At 37.0% G+C, this 19,249-nt stretch overlaps 1 non-coding gene across 1 annotated transcript; it reads left to right on the top strand.

Annotated features, from left to right (window-relative positions):
- Nucleotides 1-108, top strand: LOC148552823 (small nucleolar RNA R71). The gene has a single exon (XR_015893591.1). It is a non-coding gene; the product is annotated as a small nucleolar RNA R71 (small nucleolar RNA).
- Nucleotides 109-19,249: the final 19,141 nt, after the last annotated feature.

Raw genomic sequence — 19,249 nt, 5'->3', positions numbered from 1 at the left:
AAGCATGTCAGAAGGACACTTTTTGGTCAACTGTTTGTATCTTTCCCAAGGTTCATAGAGGGATTCACCTTCTTTCTGTCTGAAGGTTTGAATATCAGCTCTAAGCTTGCTCAGCTTTTGAGAAGGAAAGTACTTGGCTAAGAAAGCCGTGACCAGCTTATCCCAAGAGTTCAGGCTGTCTTTGGGTTGAGAATCCAACCATAATCTAGCTCTGTCTCTTACAGCAAAAGGGAAAGGCATGAGCCTGTAGACTTCAGGATCTACTCCATTAGTCTTAACAGTATCACATATCTGCAAGAATTCAGTTAAGAACTGAAAAGGATCTTCAAATGGAAGTCCATGAAACTTGCAGTTCTGCTGCATCAGAGAAACTAATTGAGGTTTCAGCTCAAAGTTGTTTGCTCCAATGGCAGGAATGGAGATGCTTCTTCCATGTAAATTGGAATTAGGTGCAGTAAAGTCACCAAGCATCTTCCTTACATTATTATTATTTTTGGCTGCCATCTCCTCTTCCTATTCGAAAATTTCTGAAAGGTTTTCTCTGGATTGTTGTAATTTAGCTTCTCTTAATTTTCTCTTCAGAGTCCTTTCAGGTTCTGGATCTGCTTCCACAAGAATGTTCTTATCATTGCTCCTGCTCATATGACAAAGAAGAAGGCACAACAAAAAAATAATAATAATAATAATAGAGATCCTTTATACCACAGTATAGGGATCCCTGTGTGCGTAGAAGAAGAGGGGGAGACAAAGAATGTAATATAATGGAAAAAACACAACTGTGACGATGGCAGAGATGTGAGATGAGATGTTAGGATATGAATGAATAAATAGAATAAGATGGGGGAGGGATAATTTTCGAAAATTATTTTGAAAAAGAGTTAGTGATTTTCGAAAATAGTTTTTGAAAATTGTTAGTATTTTTTCGAAAATTTTTTTTAAAATTAAAAATAAAAATAATTAGTTAATTAAAAAGAAATTTTTGAAAAAAAAAGGAAGATATTTTGGAAAATTAGAGAGAGAGAGAGTTAGTTAGGTAGTTTTGAAAAAGTTAAGAAACAAACAAAAAGTTAGTTAGTTAGTTGAAACAAATTTTGAAAAGATAAGAAGTTAGGAAGTTAGAAAAGATATTTTGAAAAGATATTTTTTGAAAAAGATAAGATAAGTAGATATTTTTGAAAAGATATGATTGAAATTAGTTTTGAAAAAGATTTGATTTTTAAAATCACAATTAATGACTTGATTCATAAGAAATCACAAGATATGATTCTAGAACTTAAAGTTTGAATCTTTCTTAACAAGCAAGTAACAAACTTCAAATTTTTGAATCAAAACATTAATTGTTTATGTTATTTTCGAAAATTTGGTATAAAAATAAGAAAAAGATTTTTGAAAAATATTTTTTTAATTTTCGAAAATAACTAAGAATTTTGAAAAAGATTTGATTTTTGAAAAAGATTTTGAAAAAGATAAGATTTTCAAATTGAAAATTTGATTTGACTCGTAAGAAACAACTTGATTTTTAAAAATTTTTGAAAAAGTCAACTCAAATTTTCGAATTTGATGAGAGAAAAAGGGAAAGATATTTTTTTGATTTTTGAATTTTTATGATGCAGGGGAAAAACAAGAAAAATGATGCAATGCATGAAATTTTTAGATCAAAATAATGAATGCATGCATGAATGATATGAGTGTCAAGATGAACACCAAGAACACTTTGAATGTCAAGATGAACATCAAGAACATATTTTTGAAAAATTTTTGATGCAAAGAAAACATGTAAGACACCAAACTTAGAATTCTTTAATGCTTAGGCACTAAGAATTCAAGAGTGCATATGATAAACATGAACAGACACAAAACAAAAAATCATCAAGATCAAACAAGAAGAGTTACCAAGAACAACTTGAAGATCATGAAGAACACTATGAATGCATGAAATTTTCGAAAAATGCAAGATGCATATGCAAGTGACACCAAACTTATGATATGACTCAAGACTCAAACAAGAAACACAAAAATATTTTTGATTTTTATGATTTTCTAATTTTTTTGGATTTTTATTTTATATTTTTCGAAAATTATATGAAAAAGAAAAATAAGGATTCCAAAATTTTTAATACGAATTCCAGGAATCTTGCATTCTTAGTCTGAAGCTTCAGTCCAGGAATTAGACATGGCTCACTAGCCAGCCAAGCTTTCAAAGAAAGCTCCAGTCCAAAACACTAGACATGGCCAATGGCCAGCCAAGCTTCAGCATTTAACACGAGAGTATATTGCTCTTGATAACAAATTGCAAGCCTCAGTCCAAATAAATTTAGACATGGCTTTACAGCCAGACAGGCTTTACATGCTTCATGAAACACTAGAATTCATTCTTAAAAATTTTGAATAAAAATTTTTTTTTTCGAAAACAGATGAGAAAATTTTTGAAAAATTTTTGAAAAGAAAACAAAAAGAAAATTACCTAATCTGAGCAACAGGATGAACCGTCAGTTGTCCAAACTCGAACAATCCCCGGCAACGGCGCCAAAAACTTGGTGCACGAAATTGTGATGTCCAGGCTCGAATAATCCCTGGCAACGTGAGCAACTTGGTACGCGTAATCGTGATTACACTTTAATTATGTAAAATTCACGGCTCTTTCTTTCCCTGGCAATGGCGCCAAGAACATGGTGCCAATACCATGGTTCACAACTTCGATACAACTAACCAGCAAGTGCACTGGGTCGTCCAAGTAATACCTTATATGAGTAAGGGTCGAATCCCACGGAGATTGTTGGTGTGAAGCAAGCTATGGTCACCTTGCAAATCTCAGTCAGGCAGATATAAAGTGATAAGGGTGTTTTCGAATAATAAATAAAAGAAGGGATAGAAATACTTATGTAATTCATTGGTAGGAATTTCAGATAAGCGAACGGAGATGCTTTTCGTTCCTCTGAACCTCTGCTTTCCTGCTGTCTTCATCCAATCAGTCTCACTCCTTTCCATGGCTGGCTTTATGTGATACATCACCACTGTCAATGGCTACTTTCGGTCATCTCTCGGGAAAATGATCCAATGCCCTGTCACGGCACGGCTAATCGTCTGGAGGCATCACCCTTGCCAATGGCTTCATCTTATCCTCTCAGTGAATAATATGCTCACGCACCCTGTCACGGCACGGCTATTCATCTGTCGGTTCTCGATCATGCTGGAATAGGATTTACTATCCTTTTGCGTCTGTCACTAACGCCCTGCAATCGCGAGTTTGGAGCTCGTCACAGTCATTCATTCATCGAATCCTACTCGGAATACCACAGACAAGGTTTAGACTTTCCGGATTCTCTTGAATGCCGCCATCATTCTAGCTTACGCCACGAAGATTCTGGTTAAGAGATCTAAGAGATATTCATTCTAGCTTATTTCATGTAGAACGGAAGTGTTTGTCAGGCACGTGTTCATAGGGGAGATGGTGATGAGCGTCACACATAATCATCACCTTCATCACGTTCTTGGGTGCGAATGGATATCTTAGAAGCGAAATAAGATGAATTGAATAGAAAACAGTAGTACTTGCATTAATCTTTGAGGAACAGCAGAGCTCTACACCTTAATCTATGGAGTGTAGAAACTCTACCGTTAAAAATACATAAGTGAAAGGTCCAGGCATGGCCGAGATGGCCAGCCCCCAAAACGTGATCAAAGGATCATAAGGTAATCCAAAGATGCCTAATACAATAGTAAAAGGTCCTATTTATAATAAACTAGCTACTAGGGTTTACATGAGTAAGTAATTGAAGCATAAATCCACTTCCTGGGCCCACTTGGTGTGTGTTTGGGCTGAGCTTGAGTGTTGTACGTGTAGAGGTCCTTCTTGGAGTTGAACGCCAGCTTTTGTGCCATTTTGGGCGTTCAACTCTGGTTTTGGCTCCTTTTCTGGCGCTGGACGCCAGGTTTGGGTAGAAATCTGGCGTTGAACGCCAGTTTACGTCGTCTATTCTTGGCCAAAGAATGGACTATTATATATTTCTGGAAAGCCCTGGATGTCTACTTTCCAACGCAATTGGAAGCACGCCATTTCGAGTTCTGTAGCTCCAGAAAATCCACTTTGAGTGCAGGGAGGTCAGAATCCAACAGCATCAGCAGTCCTTCTTCAACTTCTGAATCTGATTTCTGCTCAAGTCCCTCAATTTCAGCCAGAAAATACCTGAAATCACAAAAAAACACACAAACTCATAGTAAAGTCCAGAAATGTGAATTTAACATAAAAACTAATGAAAACATCCCTAAAAGTAACTAGATCCTACTAAAAACATACTAAAAATAATGCCAAAAAGCGTATAAATTATCCGCTCATCAGCAAGTCAATATGATTTCTCAGAGTCTGAATGGAATGCAAGCTGCATCCAACAGTACTCAAGAGGCATCTTCTGAAGAAGAAGCTTATGATCCTGAGAACCCTGCAATAGCAGAGGTGAATTACATGGGTGAACCTTATGGAAACACCTATAATCCATCATGGAGAAATCATCCAAATCTCTCATGGAAGGATCAAAGGCCTCAACAAGGCTTTAATATTGGTGGAAGAAACAGGTTTAGCAATAGCAAGCCTTTTCCATCATCTACTCAGCAACAGACAGAGAATTCTGAGCAGAATTTATCTAACTTAGCAAACTTAGTCTCTGATCTATCTAAGGCCACTGTGAGTTTCATGAATGAAACAAGGTCTTCCATTAGAAATTTGGAAGCACAAGTGGGCCAGCTGAGTAAAAGGATCACTGAAATCCCTCCTAGTACTCTCCCAAGCAATACAGAAGAGAATCCAAAAGGAGAGTGCAAGGCCATTGACATAACCAAAATGGCCGAACCCAATGAGGGAGAGGAGGACGTGAATCCCAAGGAGGAAGACCTCCTAGGACGTCCAGTGATCAATAAGGAGCTTCCCTCTGAGGAACCAAAGGACTCTGAGGCTCATCTAGAGACCATAGAGATTCCATTGAACCTCCTTATGCCCTTCATGAGCTCTGATGAGTATTCCTCTTCTGAAGAGAATGAGGATGTTACTGAAGAGCAAACTGCCAAGTTTCTTGGTGCAATCATGAAGCTGAATGCCAAATTATTTGGCATTGAAACTTGGAAAGATGAACCTCCCTTGTTCATCAATGAACTAAGTGATCTGGATCAACTGACATTGCCTCAGAAGAGACAGGATCCTGGAAAGTTCATAATACCTTGTACCATAGGCACCATGATCTTTAGGGCTCTGTGTGACCTTGGTTCAGGGATAAACCTCATGCCCCTCTCTGTAATAGAGAAACTGGGAATCTATGGGGTGCAAGCTGCTAAAATCTCATTAGAGATGGCAGACAATTCAAGAAAACAGGCATATGGACAAGTAGAGGACGTGTTAGTAAAGGTTGAAGGCCTTTACATCCCTGCTGATTTCATAGTCCTGAATACTGGAAAGGAAGAGGATGAATCCATCATCCTAGGAAGACCTTTCCTGGCCACAGCAAGAGCTGTGATTGATGTGGACAGAGGAGAATTGATCCTTCAAGTAAATGAGGACAACCTTGTGTTTACAACTCAAGGATCTCTCTCTGCATCCATGGAGAGGAAGCATAAAAAGCTTCTCTCAAAGCAGAGTCAAACAAAACCCCACAGTCAAACTCTAAGTTTGGTGTTGGGAGGCCACAACCAAACTCTAAGTTTGGTGTCAAACCCCCATATCCAAACTCTAAGTTTGGTGTTGGGAGGTCTCAACAAAGCTCTGCACATTTGTGAGGCTCCATGAGAGCCCACTGTCAAGCTATTGACATTAAAGAAGCGCTTGTTGGGAGGCAACCCAATGATTATTTATCTAATTTTGTTTTTGTTTTTCATATTTTCTTAGGTTCATGATCATGTGGAGTCACAAAATAAACAAAAAATTCAAAAACGGAATCTAAAACAGCAGAAGAAAAATCACACCCTGGAGGAGCATCTGTCTGGCGCTGAACGCCCAAAATGGGCAGCATGCTGGCGCTGAACGCCCAGAACAAGCATGGTTCTGGCGTTCAACGCCAGAAATGGCAGCAAATGGGCGTTGAACGCCCAAAATGGGCACCAACCTGGCGCTGAACGCCCAGAGTTGTGTGCAAGGGCATTTTACATGCCTAATTTGGTGCAAGGTTGTAAATCTTTGAACACCTCAGGATCTGTGGACCCTACAGGATCATCTCAGGATCTGTGGATCCCACAGGATCACTTCAGGATCTATGGACCCCACAGAATCCCCACCTACCTCCACTCACTTCTTCTCACCCCTCACCACTCTCTTTCACAAAAATCCCATAAACACTCTTCCCCAAAACCCTTCACCAATCACCTCAATCTCTCTTCCCCATCACCTCCTCACCACTCACATCCATCCACTCATCCCCATAAACCTACCTCATAAACTCCACCTACCTTCAAAATTCAAAATCAATTTCCCACCCAAACCCACCCTAAATGGCCGAAACACACATTCCTCTATCTCCTCCATATCTTCTTCTTCTTTAACTATTCTTTCTTCTCTTGCTCAAGGACGAGTAATATTCTAAGTTTGGTGTGGTAAAAGCATAAGCTTTTTGTTTTTCCATTACCATTAATGGCACCTAAGGCCAGAGAAACCTCAAGAAAGAGGGAAGGGAAGACAAAGGCTTCCACCTCCGAGTCATGGGAGATGGAAAGATTTATCTCAAGGGTCTATAGCTCAGTGGTAGAACATGTGGCTGCAAATCAAGAGATCCCTGAGATACCTCAGGGGATGCACTTCCCTCCACATAAATATCAGGAGCAAATCAACACCTCCCTAGGAGAATTAAGTTCCAACATGGGACAACTAAGGGTGGAACATCAAGAGCACCCCATCATGCTTCATGAAATAAGAGAAGATCAAAAAGCAATGAGGGAAGAACAACAAAGACAAGGAAGAGACATAGAAGAGCTCAAGAACATCATTGGTTCCTCAAGAATGAAACGCCATCATCACTAAGGTGGACTCATTCCTTGTTCTCACTTTCTTCTGTTTTTCATTTTCTTTGCTATGTGCTTATCTATGTTTGTGTCTTCATTACATGATCATTAGTAGTTAGTAACTTTGTCTTAAAGTTATGAATGTCCTATGAATCCATCACCTCTCTTAAATAAAAACTATTTTAATTCAAAAGAACAAGAAGTACATGAGTTTTGAATTCAAAAAAACTTTAACCAAAGGAGATAGATGGTGGCAAGAAAACAAAAATTGTTAAGGCTTGTTTTAACCTTACTACTCAAGAAAAAATCATTTTTTGTGATATTTTGAAGTCAGCAAAATTGCCATCTGGCAGTGCTTCAAATATTTCTCGGTGTGTTCATATTGCTGAGAAAAAGATATCAGGCTACAAAAGTCATGATGCTCATTTTATGTTGCATTATTTGTTGCAAGTAGCTATAAAATGCACAAGGCAGAATCAAGTAGCTGGCCCTTTAATTTATCTAGGTTCATTCTTTCATTTCTTGTGCCAAAAAGTTGTTGAAAATGATACAATAGATCATTTGGAAGTAGATATTAGAGAAATTTTGTCTCAATTAGAAAGAATATTTTCTCCTAGTTTCTTTGATATAATGGTACATTTACCTATTCATTTGGTAAACGAGTTGAGGTTGGGTGGCCCAGTTCAATTTAGGTGGATGTACCCCATCGAGAAATATTTGTGTAGGTTAAAGTCCTACGTTCGCAATAAAAGCTGCCCCGAAGGTTCAATTGCTGAAGGATATTTAGCCGAGGAATGCTTGACATTTTGCTCAAGGTATTTAAGTCCTGATGTGGACACAAGGCTGAGTAGGAGGACACAAAATTATGATAATTGCAGTGAAGCTGAAGTATGTCATGATAGCTATTTTGCATGCTTGGGGCGATCAACTGGTGGAAAGAGAAAAGGGCAACCTTTTTCTCTGGATACCAACTCAAAAATGCAAGCTCATCGGTACATCTTATTCAACTGTGATAAAGTTAAAGACTATATTAGGTATTTTTCTTATATATTTTCCAACTACCAATTCTCTATTAGCAAATTTAACTTACACGCTTTTTACTTACTTTAGACAGTATGAGGAACATGTCAACAATCAATCTAAAGGTAGAAAATAGAAGAAGGCAAAAACTCTAAGCCATGATTTTAGTGAATGGTTCAAAGAGCGTGCTTCTCATGAAGATGTTCCGAAATAACTTAAAGATTTGTCTAGAGGCCCAAACACAGTTGCAAAACGATTTTCTAGTTATGTAATCAATGGCTACAAATTTCAAACTAGAGAACATGATGCAAGCCACACAACTCAAAACAGTAGTGTGACTTTGGTGTGCGAAACACCAAGCTTTGCTAGTGCCAAGGACAATAACCCAATGACAAAAGTCGTAACATATTTTGGTGCAATAAATGACATAATTGAGTTAGACTATTATGCATGTTTCAAATTTGTTCTCTTCAATTGTGATTGGTTTGAGGTTGAAGAAGTGAATTTTGGTCTAACTTCAATTCATTTTAATAAAAGATGTTATCAGGATGATCCTTTTGTATTAGCTTCACAAGTCCACCAATGCTTTTATATTCAAGACCCTTTTAACAAAGACAAGCATTATGTCATGGACACAGTGCCAAGGAATTTATTCAATATGTATGATGGGTATGATGTTGAAGCTGAAGAGTCTAATCAAAAGGGCCCCTTTGATCAAGTGAATAATTTGTTTGTGTCAAAGGATAATTGTGAAGTTCAATGGACTAGAGAAGACATGCTAAATACAATCATTGAGAAACCTTCACTTGTTCTACAACAAGCTGAATATGATGATGATTTTGATCTTTAAAGAGATTTCTCTTCTCAACATAGAATAATTTTTTTCTTTTATTTTTGGTGTAATTATTTATGAACAAGTATATTTCTTATAGATTCTTGATTCTTTTAATATGTGATTTGGTTTTTTACTATTATGTTAATAGATTTTTTTTATGTATACTAATCTCATTATTTTATTTCTTTTTTCAAAAAATGTTCAAAAAATTCATTGAACATGAAATAGATTCAAAGTCAAGTGCTGAATTGCGTGCAAAGTTCTTGAAAAATATGAAAGTTAAACGAGAAAAGATGTCTTCTGATCAACAGTAGCATCAACCACCACCACCACTACTACCACTTAAGAGGATAAAAACCCTTAGTGATAGGGAAAGGGAGCAGAGCTTAAGAAAAAATGGTGTCCAAGCAAATGATAAGCACAATTTTGTGGAAAATCCAAAAGCTCTTGCAAAAGAAAAATGGCAGAATTTGAAGAAAACTAAAGTACAGGTGGAAGCAAGTATGACTCACTCACAAGGATCTACTTGTGGACAAGAAAAAGATCTTCCTTCTAAATCTACTGTTATGGCTCACAAGAATACTAGAAAAGTGGATTTTAGAATGAGTCAAGATTTGAAGAGAAAAGAGATCACAATTGTAGATGATGTTGAAGAGTGTGGTAGCTTGCAAGAAAGGCCAACTAAGAAGGAAAAAATACGTTAATTTGCTTCAATGCCGATTGGTACATTTCTTAAACTTAACAATGAACCTGATGGTGAAGAACAATTAGATGAGAATGAAGGAGATAATATAGAGGAGCAAGACAAGGATTATATTAATCCACTTGAGGGTGAGGACATAGACAATATTTTAAAAGGTAAATTTTTTGTCTCCTTAAAAATATTTTATGACATCATTTCCTTTTAAATTGTCTGCTGTAAAAGATTTATATATGACGACTTCTTTATATAATAGAGGCAAGGATTGTAAGACTCATTTGGGTTAGTTTGAATGTGCTATACCCCTTACAGAGTTACAGTTTCCACACACAATTTTCCCATGACTTGTGGTCCTTCTCTGTTCCAGTTCCTGTCTTTTTCCATTTTCTGTTGCAGCTTCTATAAAACACGTTTCGTCACTTCAAGCTCTAAAAATAATAAAAAATGAGCTCAACTTAGAGGTAAAAACGTACCTAGTAGCTTTTCATAGGCTATAAGTTCAAATATACTGCATCAAACTTTACTCAATAAACTCTTTTCTTTTCTTTTTCGTTTTGTAAATAAATTTTATGATTTTTCTAGTCACATACATATATTTCAATAAATCATGGTCCCACTATTTTGTATAATGTTCATTTTCACTTTTTTATCCATTCTTTAAACTATATATCTAAATACTATGAATGGAATGAAGAGACTATATATATGTTATAATAATAATAATAATAATGCTACATAGCGTGCAGTCCAATTGATATGGCAAAGCCTTATTGAAAAGGATTTTAAGCAATTCTTACTCTGTTTCAGTAATTGATTGCTTGCTATATCGGCTTTGTGATGATTAAAGCCTACAAGAATATTTATTTGAGAAATGGAAAATTTGTTGACAGAAATTGCAGATTAAGATATCTTGTGGCTTCTCATAAATCTGACTCCACTTATTCTCTAGTGGGATTATTTTGCTTAAATTTAAGTTTAAAAACTTGTATGTGTATTTATATGATGAGTAATATTATATTTACTTATTTATTATTAAATAATATATAAATTCACACTTAAATAATATATTTGTATAGGAACAATATCTAAATAGGAAAAATAAAATTCTGTCTTGGATTGTAATTATTTTTACACTTTAAATTTAATTTTAGAAGCGACTTCTAGTTTCCTATACAGCTGGAATAAATCATTAGCAATAGTGAAATTATGAAATTTTATTCATTTGGCTAAATTGATGAAGCTATTTTTTTTTCAATTAAATATATATAAATGAATAAGAGGGATGGTATATAATTATTCTCTTTGTATATAGACAACAATAAAAAAAATATGAAGACCTACACAATGCTTGAAGATTCATGCAAGATAGTTGGAAGATAGAGAAAAAATTACGCTAGATATTGAAAGAGAGACAATTGATCCTACTGATGAAGCTGTAAACAACTTGAGCAAATTTTTGGGCACAGTGGCAAGGAATTCATATTTTTGTCCATTAATTTACACAAACTGAAAAGGGATTAAAGATAAAAAAGCCATTTGGGAATATGTTCAAGTAAGAATATTAGTCTTATTTTTTTTTAGAAACTATTTAGAAATGTACACATATTTTATTCTTACATGCCAAATAATATGTGTTTTATAGGCTAAATTCATTATTCCAGCTGAAGGAAAGAGGATAGTCCTTGCTCGTATCAATGACAACTGGAGACGGTATAAGACCACAATCAAACAAACTCATTTTCTGTCATACAAATATGTTAATGAGATGCTAAAAAATCATCCTAAAAGCATACCTGAGAGTCATTTTCGAAAGTTAATTGCTTATTGAAGAACTGAGAAAGTTAAGGTAAGACATGTGAAAGTTAGTGTAGTCTGTTTATGCAATTATATTATATACATTTATAAGTGAAATATGATGATTTTTTTATAATACTTGTCTCTTGCTATGTAGAAAATGTCTGTACAGAATAAGAAAAATAGGGCACAACAGAAATTTAGCCATGGAAAAGGACCAATAAATTTTGCAAGAATACGTGCAAGATTGGTACAATTTTTTATTTGTTGTGCATTTTTATGTGTATGTGTGGTGTGTGTCTTTCAGTATCAAGTATGTGTTGATTTTAGAAAATAAACTTATTTTAACTCTATATAAATGCTATTTGAACTGTACTTATAAGCTGCTTCTAAGGAAAATAATGAACCACCTACTCAAGCAGAAATGTTTGTTGAGACTCGCCAAAGCACAAAGGAAAAGTCATTGGATGAAGACACTTTGGATGTTATTGTAAGTATTGGGAGTTAATTTGATTAAAATAGTTTATGGATTCTTGTGTCTTGGTAATTTGCCCATTACTTGTGGTTACTTTTATGCTTGCAGTTGAGTTAAAGATTGTTGATATTATTCTTAATTTCTATTATTTGTTTTGATGTTGTCAAATGATATATGTTTTTTAGTCCATTTATGTAGTTACTCTTTCTTTTTATTATTATTATTTTTCTTCACATTAATATAGGCACATCTGCAAGCTGAGAATAAAAAGTCTAAAGAATCAGCAATTAGAGCTTTCCAATCCATATTTGGGAAAGAGAAGGCAGAGAGAATGCGATGTCATGGAAGAGTTACCACACCAACTTTGTTGAAGAAAAATGAAGAAATTGCCACCCACTATCATTTTAGAAACTAAGAGGAAGAGACGTGAATTCTCCTTCCCCAAGACTAAGAAATTAAAGATCACTCAATATCAAAGCTCTCCGAAAACTATTCTGAAAATTCAAAGGGAAAGCTCTCCGAAGAACTTGAATTCTATCCTATTTATACACTTTCTTCAAATGATCTTCAAGCCTTGAGTTGGGCCTTTGCTCTTGGTGGAATTGGGTTGAAAGAGGCCTTGGTTGATTGCTCTTGGAGTTTGGAGAAGAACCAAAGTGAACCAAATGAACCGGGTTGGAGTTTTGCAAAAAGTTGGAGTAAAAGTTTGAGCAAAAGTTAGGGGCTAACTTTTGGTCCAACTTTTCATATCATCCCCCATGTTTTGCTGATACCCACGTTGGTGCAAAAGTTAGGGGTCTAACTTTTGCTCCAACGTTGGCCTTCCTTAGTGCACTTATGGCGCCAACGTTAGCCCAAAAGTTAGAGGCTAACGTTGGCGCAAACTTTTGCTCCCCCTTTGTGTTTTTCATGTGCCAACGTTAGCCCAAAAGTTAGAGGCTAACGTTGGCGCAAACTTTTGGTGCCCAGGGAGTGTTTTTCTCATGCCATTGTTAGCCACAAAGTTAGGGGCTAACGTTGGCGCAAACTTTTGGTTCCCAGGGAGTAACTTTCATGTGCCAACGTTAGCCACAAAGTTAGGGGCTAACGTTGGCGCAAACTTTTGGTGCCCAGGGAGTAACTTTCATGTGCCAACGTTAGCCCAAAAGTTAGGGGCTAACGTTGGGGCTAACTTTTCACCCAAAAGTTTGTGCAAAATTTTGAGGCTAACTTTTACTCTAGCTTTTTGCTTCCTGGTTCATTTTCACTTATTCCATTGTCCTCTCTTTACTCCTAGCCATTCCTTCTTGCTTCAACCTTTCTCCAAGCTTTCTTCACCTATCATTAATCAACCAAACACATCAAAGCTATGCTTATAATCATGAGATATTCATTTTATCATAATATGTGACAATTATAGCCTAAAACCTCATGAAATAGCATGAATTCATACATGGTTGATTCAATCAAAGGAAGCATGAAAATCTACCCAAATTAGCTTACTTGTAGCTCAAGAAAGTGCATAATTCAAGTGAAAACAAAAGAAAAAGACTAGTGAAACTAGGCTAAGATGACTTGTCATCACAACACCAAACTTAAAGCTTGCTTGTCCCCAAGCAAGAAATGATTTATTGAGAAGAAAGAATGAAATGGAAGAGGATGTTCATGCTAGTAGAGTGTATTGGTAGTTCATGGGGTTTTATATGGATATGTAAACACTCACCTCTTATTGACTCTTAAGCCTAGAAAGTCTCCTTCAAGCTTCAAGTAACATACTGCTATGACCTCTCATTATTCCTTTATCCTTGGCTATTATTTTGTTCATAAGCTTTATTTGAGTGTCATGTGTAGCAAGTTCATTTTCTTTTCTTTATACTTGACACATTATTAACTATAGACACTTGGCTCACATTCCTTCTTAAAACATTGATGCCCAGCACCTCTTTGGGCTACTAAATGCCTTGTAGTTAGGTTGCTCTTGATAGTGGACTTTCAGCTGATGATCCCGGGTTAGTTAACCCAAGTCACCAAGTGTTGATGCACTCCAAAGAGCTTAATAATCCAAGCAGATCCTAGTACAAAGACACCACAGGCATATATTCTAAGGTTCAAGCTATTGGTGTCTAGCTTTGTTTCTTTTTGTTTTTCTTTTGTTCTGTTGCCATTTTTGGCTTTTCTTCTCTCTTTTTGTTTTTGTTTTTCTTTTGAACCAAGGACTTGTATTTGATTGAGATTCATAGACAGTAGCTACTTTTTACTTAAAAGGAGACAGTCTAGTTCTTTTATTCACTAAAAGTGAGCTATTATACAATCACACACGTACCACCACTTACTTTTATTCTACTTCTATCTAACAGAGACCATCTTACTTCACATTCAAACATTTCTTTTATTGAACTTAAAGATGCAGGGGACAAAACATGCTTTTTGCTAAGTGAAAGTAAACACACAAGCACACACATAGACTAGCTTACTTATTCTAAGATTGATTCTACTTGTATTAGATGAACACTTTAACAAAACACAAGTCAAAGCATTTTTCAACAGCAAGAGTTAAGTGTAAATACAACCTATTGGTTTGCAGTTCCTTTGTCCTTCCTTCTGTTGTGCCCTTTTGAGTTATGATGCATAGTGTCTTCAACTGGTGGTGAATTCCCTGCATAATTCTCAACAGTTGCTTGCTTCTCAAGCCCTTAGATGACCAGTTAGTATGCATGAGTTGAGTGTGGCTTGTGGATTTAATTTGGTGTGGGGACACCAAACTTAAGCTCTTGCCACTTCTCTGGATACAGCAGGTTAACTCTAGGCAAAATCTTGTATCCTTGCTAAAGGTTATGAAGTTAAGACTAAAAAGCAGTTAAGTGGTTGAATAATCTGTTCGATTGCTTGGAGCTAACAATGTGCAAGAGGTGAGAGTATGCTTTTAAATGAGATTTTGGTGGAACACCAAACTTAGAATCCTTCATTCTCCCTTAAATTGTTTTGGTGTGCAACACCAAACTTAGCTCCTTGCAATACATACTTAATTATTCAACATTTTTATTGAAAAAGCTATGAAAAGAAAACTACCTCAGGTTGGGTTGCCTCCCAACAAGCGCTCTTTTAATGTCACTAGCTTGACATCTTGTTCTTTGATCATGGAGGTTGAAAATCATAGTGTCTCAGCTTTTCTCCTCTTACTGTGAACTTTCTTCCGGTCTCCTCTTTGATGATCTCTAGGTGTTCAAGTGAAAGGACCCGGTTCACAGTGTAGTATTCAGATGATTGTGGGGGCACCTTCATTGGTTGGGTGTTTAACACTACTTTATCCCCTGGTGAAAAGCCTTCAATAGGGATCTTCTTGTTTCTCCACCCTCTTGGCCTCTTCTTCTTTTCTTTCTCAAAAGATACTCCCTGCCTTGGTGGTTCCTTATCTGAGATGTTGAATTTCTCATCTGGAGGTTTTGGATCTAGTTCCTCCTTGATTTCTTTGGTCTGTTGCACCATCTCTACTTCTTTCAAGCATGGATTTGGAAGTTTTGGAGCTAACTCATTGACTACCTCCTTCAAACTTTGATCTCTGGCCTTATCCTCCGTACACTCTTCTTCTTGAGTGGGCTCATGTGGGGTTTTAAAAACATGGAATGCTAGGTGCTCATCATGCACTCTCAGCAACAATTCCCTTTTTTCAATATCTATCAATGCTCTACCCGTAGCTAGGAAAGGCCTCCCCAGAATGATGGGAGTGTTAAGGTCCTCCTCCATATCCAAGATGACAAAATCAGCTGGGAGAAGGAATTTCCCCACTTGTACCAGTACATTCTCTACAACTCCAACTGCTTGCTGGATGGATTTGTCATCCATTTGAAGGAGTATTCGTGTGGATTTCAGCTCACAAATTTGAAGTTTCCTCATTAGAGACAAAGGCATCAAGTTTATGCTTGCACCAAGGTCACAGAATGACTTTTCAATTGTTATGTCTCCTATGGTGCAAGGTATATAAAAACTCCCAAGGTCATCTTTCTTCTCTGGCAACTCTCTTTGGAGAATAGCACTACATTCCATTGTCATCTCAACAATTTGTCCTTCTTTTAGAGACTTTTTCTTTGTCAGCATTTCCTTCATAAATTTGGCATACAATGGCATCTGTTCAAGTGCTTCTAAGAAAGGAATATTGATGCTGAGTGTCTTGAATATGTCCAGGAACTTTGAGTATTGCTTATCCTCATTCTCTTTTTTGAACCTCTGAGGGTATGGAAGTTTGGGGATATATGGCTTCACCCCTTCCTTCTTCTCTTGTAGCTGTGGCTTAAGGATGTTCTTGTCTCTCTTTGAGCTTTCTGCATTCTTGGTCTTTCTATCCTTTTCTCTTCTCTCTTCTGTCTCTTCTTGTGGAACTTCTCTGTTGTGTTCTTCCTGATTGATGACTTCTTTCCCTCCAGTCTTCTCACTTCCCACTGTGATTGCCTTGCACTCCTCCCATTTTATGGCTTTTCCTGTGTCCTTTGGATTGAAAATTGTATCACTTGGGAGAACATTGGTTGACCGTTCAGCTTGTTTGGCCAATTGTCCCACTTGCCGTTCAAGATTCTTCATGGTGGCTTCATGTCTCTCTTGTTCTTTGAGCAAAATCTCTTGCCCCTTGGCTAAACCTTGAGTGGTCTGGGCAAGTGACTGTGTGTTTTGGGTAAGGGTTTGCAAGGCTGCTTCAAGACTTGAGATCCTGGTTTCATGATGGTCAGTGGGTGGTATGGCAGGGTATGATTGTTGTGGCTGGAAATTGTTTGGAGCATTGAGGTGGGCATTTTGTGAGTTGAATGGTGGTGTGGAGAAGTTATTTTGGTGAATTTGTGAATTATTGTGGGGTGGTTGATATGTATTTTGTGGTTTCTTGTATTGGTTAGTGTTGTTAGATGAATGATTTTGGTTGTGTGTGTTGCGAGAATGGTTGGAGTTGTTATTTTTCTGCCACTGGTTTTGATTATCACCCCATCTCAGGTTGGGGTGGTTCCTCCAGGATGGATTGTAGGTGTCACCATAAACTTCATTTTGACCTGAGCCTTGGTTGTGCACATATTGAGGTTGTTCTTGTTGTTGTTCTTCTTGGTTCTCCTCATTCTGCCCCCATTTGGTTGATGATTGGCTTGTGTTGACTGCTGCAGCTTGGAGACTATCAATCCTCTTGGCCATTTGATCAAATTATTGTTGAATTTGCTGCTGCATCATCTTGTTTTGAGCTAGGATGATGTCTACTCCTTCTAGCTCCATTACTCCTCTCCTGTGTGATGTTTGGCGATTTCTTTGGTGAGCAAAGAAATATTGATTGTTGGCCACCATGTCAATGAGATTTTGAGCTTCTTCTGCTGTTTTCATCAGTTGCAATGATCCTCCAGCTGAGTGGTCAAGTGATTCTTGAGCCTTTAGAGTGAGTCCTTCATAGAAGTTCTGTAGCTTGTCCCACTCAGTGAACATTTCTGGTGGACATTTCCTCAGCAGAGCCTTGTATCTTTCCCATGCTTCATACAGATTTTCAGCATCCAATTGCGTGAATGTTTGCACCTCAGTCTTCAGCCTGATGACTCTTTGAGGTGGATAGAATTTGGCTAGAAATTTAGTTATCAAGTCATCCCAACTAGTGATGCTTCCTTGGGAAAAAGTTTCAAGCCATTGTGCGGCCTTGTCCCTTAATGAGAACGGGAACAGCAGAAGCTTGTAAGTTTCAGGATTCACACCATTGGACTTGACAGTGTCACAAATCCTTAAGAAGGTAGATAGATGTTGATTTGGATCCTCCAACGGTCCTCCCCCAAAAGAGCAATTGTTTTGGACTAAAGTGATGAGTTGTGGCTTTAATTCAAAGTTATTTGTATTGACATTAGGGGTGAGAATGCTGTTTCCACAATGTCTAGCATTTGCAAAGGTGTATGAAGCCAATACTCTCCTTTGGGGTTGACCATTGTCGTTGGCCACTCCCACTTGTGGATTTGTTGGATTTTCTTCCATTTCTTGGTTTTCTTCTCAACCTCCAAAATGTTTCAGGATCAAAAGGTGTAGATTCATTGCTTTTTTCTCCTGACATAAACACAGAACCAGGAACTAAAATTAAGCACTCTATTGCTAGAGTGAAGTTAGTGTTAACTTAAGCAAAAATTCAAACAGTTAGTGGGTTAGTCAAAAATTAAAGAAACAAAAAAGAAAAAGTGCTTGATCTAGATCTCCACTTCACTTAATCATTGTCAATCTAATCAATCCCCGGCAACGGCGCCAAAAACTTGATGAGTATTTTGGTGGAAAAATGAATTTCTCCCAAAACACACAAATCTAACCGGCAAGTGTACCGGGTCGCATCAAGTAATAAAAACTCACGGGAGTGAGGTCGATCCCACAGGGATTGAAGGATTGAGCAATTTTAGCTTAGTGGTTAATTTAGTCAAGCGAATCAAGATTTGGTTGAGTGTTTTGTGATTTGCAGAAATTAAATTGCATGGAATTAAAGAGAACAGGAAATAAATTGCTGAATCTTAAAGAACAAGAAATTGAATGGCAGAAACTTAGAATGCAAGAAATGTAAATTGCGGAATCTTAAAGTGCAAGAAATGTAAATGACTTGAATTGTAAAGGGGATTGGGACTTGGATTTGCAGAAATTAAACAAGGAAAAGTAAATTTGCATCAAGCAGAGAAGTAGAAGAGGGTTTGGGTTAAATCGGATCTTGAAGCAGAAAAGTAAATGAACATGAAAACAGTAAACAGAGAATTAGAAATTGAAAGTTCAGATCTCAGGAACCAGAGACTAGAAAACCGAGTCTAGATCTCAATGCCTTCCTAGATCCAACAAGAACAATTGCAAGGGAATTGTAAATTGCAAGGAAAGTAGATGAAGAGCAATTAACAGAAATTAAATTCAATCAAGCAGTAAATAAAGCAGAGAGATCCAAGGATGAGATTGAAACAGAATTTCTTCAATTCTCCAACCCAAGATCCAAGACAATTATAATTAAAATTGAAAGCAATAAAACTAAGAGGAAGAGACGTGAATTCTCCTTCCCCAAGACTAAGAAATTAAAGATCACTCAATATCAAAGCTCTCCGAAAACTATTCTGAAAATTCAAAGGGAAAGCTCCCCGAAGAACTTGAATTCTATCCTATTTATACACTTTCTTCAAATGATCTTCAAGCCTTGAGTTGGGCCTTTGCTTTTGGTGGAATTGGGTTGAAAGAGGCCTTGGTTGATTGCTCTTGGAGTTTGGAGAAGAACCAAAGTGAACCAAATGAACCGGGTTGGAGTTTTGCAAAAGTTGGAGTAAAAGTTTGAGCAAAAGTTAGGGGCTAACTTTTGGTCCAACTTTTTATATCAGCCCCCATGTTTTGCTGATACCCACGTTGGTGCAAAAGTTAGGGGTCTAACTTTTGCTCCAACGTTGGCCTTCCTTAGTGCACTTATGGCGCCAACGTTAGCCCATAGTTAGAGGCTAACGTTGGCGCAAAC

The sequence above is a fragment of the Arachis ipaensis genome, chromosome B7 (genome assembly GCF_059453495.1).
Source record: "Arachis ipaensis isolate K30076 ecotype BB chromosome B7, ASM5945349v1, whole genome shotgun sequence".
Lineage (NCBI taxonomy): Eukaryota > Viridiplantae > Streptophyta > Magnoliopsida > Fabales > Fabaceae > Arachis > Arachis ipaensis.
Note: the sequence above shows the minus strand (reverse complement) of the source record. Positions and strands in the feature narration are given on the sequence as shown.